Consider the following 4776-nt stretch of genomic DNA (forward strand, 5'->3'; position numbering starts at 1 on the left):
TTTACCCTTATTTTTGTGTATGTATATATTTTTCTTTCTTTAAAATTTTGGGATGTAGTTTCTTTTAAGGGCCCAAAAAACACCCAAAATCAAGTGGGTGGCTCTGTTCTATTCACCAGTCTAATGTATTTATAAATATATATATATATTTTAATTTTTTAAAATTTCTTTTTCCCCTTTCCTCTCCCTCCAATTTGGTGTCCCTTCTGATTTGGTTAGCATACATTTTTCTGGATCTATGCCACTCTTGTAGTATTTTATTCTCTCCCTCTTATATTCTTATCTGGATAAAATGACAAGGCAGAAAAACTCACCACACACACACACACACACACACACACACACGAAAGAAAGACCAAGAGGCAGTACCAATGCTTAGGGACCTAACCATTACGGACATTGGTAATATGTCAGATCTAGAGCTCAGAATGATGAATCTCAAGGTGTTAGCTGGGCTCAAAAAAGTCATGGAAGATATTAGAGCATCTCTTTCTGGAGAAATAAAAGAACTAAAATTTAACCAAACTGAAATGAAAAAAACCTATTAATGAAGTGCAATAAAAAAAAAATGGAGGTTCTTACTGCTAAGATAACTGAGGCAGAAGAGGAAATTAGTGATATAGAAGACCAAATGCCAGATATTAAAGATGCTGAGCAAAAGAGAGACAAACAACTACTGGACCACAAGGGAAGAATTCGAGAGATAAGTGATACCATAAGACAAAACAATGTTAGAATAATTGGGATTCCAGAAGAAGGAGAAAGAGAGAGAGGGACAGAAGGTAAATTGGAGTGAATTATAAGAGTATTTCCCTCATATGGCAAAGAACAAGCATCCAAATCCAGGAGACACAGAGAATCCCCATCAAAATAAATAAAAATAGGTCTAGACCCTATTATCTAATAGTAAAACTTATAAGTTTTAGAGACAAAGAGAAAACCCTGAAAGCAGCTCAGGATAAGAAGTCTGTAACATACAATGGTAGAAATATTAGATTGGCAGCAGACTTATCCACAAAGACCTGGCAGGCCAGAAAGAATTGGCATGATATATACAGAGCACTAAATGAGAAAAATATGCAGCCAAGAATACTATATCCAGCTAGGCTGTCATTGAAAATAGATGGAGAGATAAAATGCTTCCAGGAAAAACAAAAATTAAAGGAATTTGCAAACATCAAACCAGCCCTATAGAAAATATTGAAAGGGGTCCTCTAAGCAAAGAGAGAGACTAAAAGCAGCAGACCAGAAAGGAACAGAGACAATATACAGTAACAGTCACCTTACAGGCAATACAACTGCTTTAAATTCATATTTTTCAATAGTTGCCTTGAATGTAAATGGCCCCAATCGAAAGACATAGGGTATCAGAATGGATAAAAAAACAAAACCCACCAATATGTTTTCCATAAGAAACTCATTTTAGACCCAAAGACACTTCCAGATTTAAAGTGAGGGGTGGAAAACAATTTACCATGCTAATGGGCATCAAAAGAAAGCTGGGGTGGCAATCCTTATATCAAATAAATTGGATTTTAAGCCAAAGACTATAATAAGTGATGAGGAAGGACATTATACCATATTCAAAGGGTCTGTCTAACAAGAAGATCTAACAATTTTAAATACCTATGACCCTAACGTGGGAGCAGCTAACTATATAAAACAGTTAATAACAAAATCAAAGAAACACATCAATAATAATAAAATAGGAGTAGGGGAGTTTAACGCCTCCTCACTGAAATGGACAGATCATCCAAGCAAAAGATCAACAAAGAAATAAAGGCCTTAAATTATAGACTGGACAAGATAGATATCACAGATATATTCAGAACGTTCCATCCCACAGCAACAGAATACACATTCTTCTCTAGTGCACATGGAACATTCTCCAGAATAGATTCCATCCTTAATCACAAATCAGGTCTCAGCCAGTACCAAAAGATTGGGATCATTCCCTGCATATTTTCAGACCACAATGCTCTGAAACTAGAACTCAATCACTTTCCAATCACCTTTCAGGAAAATTGGAAAGAACTCAAATACACAGAGGCTAAAGAGCATCCTACCAAAGAATTAATGGGTGAACCAGGAAATTAAGGAAGAATTGAAAGAACTTATGGAAACAAATGGAAATGAACGTACAACTGTTCAGAATCTTTGGGACACAGCAAAGGCAGCCCTGAGAGGAAAGGATATAGCAATACAAGCCTTTCTCAAGAAACAAGGTAGGTCTCAAGCACACAGCCTAACCCTACACCTAAGAAGCTGGAGAAAGAACAGCAAAGAAAGCCTACAGCCAGCAGGAGAAAAGAAATAATAAAAAGCAAAGCAGAAGTCAATGAAATAGAAAGCAAAAGAACAGAAGAACAGATCAACAAAACTAGCCTATGGCTCTTTGAAAGCATTAATAAGATTCATAAACCCATGCAAGGATTTATCAAAAACAAAAGAGAAAGGACCCAAATTAATAGAATCATGAATGAAAGAGGAGAGATCACAACCAACACCAAAGAAATACAAACAATTATAAGAACATATTAGAAGCAACTACATACCAGCAAATTTGACAATCTGGAAAAATGGATGCATTACAAGAGATGCATAAACTACCAAAACTGAACCAGGGAGAAATAGAAAACCTGAACAGACCCATAACCAGTAAGGAGATTGAAGCACTCATCAAAAATCTCCCAACAAACAAGAGCCCAGGGCCAGACGACTTCCCAGGGGAATTCTACCAAACACATAAGGAAGAATTAATACTTATTCTCCTGAAACTGTTCCAAAAAGTAGAAATGGAAGGAAAACTTCCAAGCTTGTTTTATGAAGCCAGCATTACCTTGGTCCCAAAACCAGACAAAGATCCCACCAAAAAGGAGAATTACAAACCAATATCTTTGATGAGCACAGAAGCGAAAATTCTCACCAAAATACTAGCCAACAGGTCCCAACAGTACACTGAAAGGATTACTCACCACGACCAAGTGGGATTTATTCCTGGGCTGCAAGGTTGGTTCAACATCCACAAATCAATCAATGTGATACAATGCATTAATAAAAGAAAGAACAAGAACCACATGATACTCTCAATAGATGCTGAAAAACACTTGACAAAGTAGATCATCCTTTCTTGATCAAAAGTCTTCAGAGTGTTGGGATAGAGGGTACATACCTCAATATCATCAAGGCCATTTCTGTAAAGCCCACAGTGAATATCATTCTCAAAGGGGAAAATCTGAAAGCTTTTCCGTTGAGGTCAGGAACACGGCAGGGATGTCCACTATCACCACTGCTATCCAACATAGAACGAGACACCCTAGCCTCAGCAATCAGACAACAAAAAGAAATAAAAGCAACCAAATCGGCAAAGAAGAAGCCAAACTCTCACTCTTTGCAGATGATATGGAAAACCCAGGAGACTCCACTCCAAAACTCTTAGAACTCATACAGAAATACAATGAACTGTCAGGATATAAAATCAATGCACAGAAATCAGTTGCATTTCTATATACCAACAGCAAGACAGAACGAAGAGAAACTAAGGAGTCGATCCCATCTACAATTGCACCCAAAACCATAAGATACCTCGGAATAAACCTAACCAAAGAGGCAAAGAATCTGTACTCAGAAAACTATAAAGTACTTGGGAAAGAAATCGAAGAAGACACAAAGAAATGGAAAAATATTCCATGCTCATGGATTGGAAGAACAAATATTGTGAAAATGTCTATGCTACCTAAAGCAATCTACACATTTAATGCAATCTGTGTCAAAATACCATCCATTTTTTTCAAAGAAGTGGAACAAATAATCCTAAAACTTATGTGGAACCAGAAAACATTCTGAATAGCCAGAAGAATGTTGACAAAGAAAGCCAAAGTTGGTGGCATCACAATTCCAGATTTCAAGCTCTATTACAAAGCTGCAATCATCAAGACAGTATGGTCCTGGCACAAAAACAGACACATAGATCAATGGAACAGAATGCAGAGGCCAGAAATGGACCCTCAACTCTATGGTCCACTGATCTTCGACAGAGGAGGAAAGAATGTCCAATGGAAAAAAGACAGGCTCTTCAACAAATGGTGTTGGGAAAATTGGACAGCCACATGCAGAAGAATGAAATTGGACCATTTCCTTACACCACACCCAACAATAGACTTAAAATGGATGAAGGGCCTCAATGTGAAACAGGAACCCTTCAGAATCCTTGAGGACAACACAGACAGCAACCTCTTCGACCTCAACCACAGAAACTTCTTCCTAGAAACATCACCAAAGACAAGGGAAGCAAGATCAAAAATGAACTATTGGGATTTCACCAAGATCAAAATCTTTTGCACAGCAAAGGAAACAATCAACAAAACCAAAAGAAAACCAACAGAATGGTAGAAGATATTTGCAAATGACTTATTAGTAGGCAAAATCTATAAAGAACTTATCAAACTAAACACCCAAAGAACAAAGAATCCAATCAAGAAATGGACAGAAAACATGAACAGACATTTCTACAAAGAAGACATCCTGATGGCCAAGAGACACATGAAAAGTTCCCCATATCATTCAGCATTGGGTAAATACAAATCAAAACCACAATGAGATACCATCTCACACCAGTCAGAATGGCAAAATAAACCAGTCAGGAAATGACAGATGCTGGCGAAGATGTGGAGAAAGGGACCCTCCTACACTGTGGGAGGAGCAAGCTGGCACAACCACTCTGGAAAACAGAATGAAGATTCCTCAAAAAATTGATAATAGAGCTACCCTATGACC

This window comes from Mustela lutreola, chromosome 3 (genome assembly GCF_030435805.1).
Source record: "Mustela lutreola isolate mMusLut2 chromosome 3, mMusLut2.pri, whole genome shotgun sequence".
Classification (NCBI taxonomy): Eukaryota; Metazoa; Chordata; class Mammalia; order Carnivora; family Mustelidae; genus Mustela; species Mustela lutreola.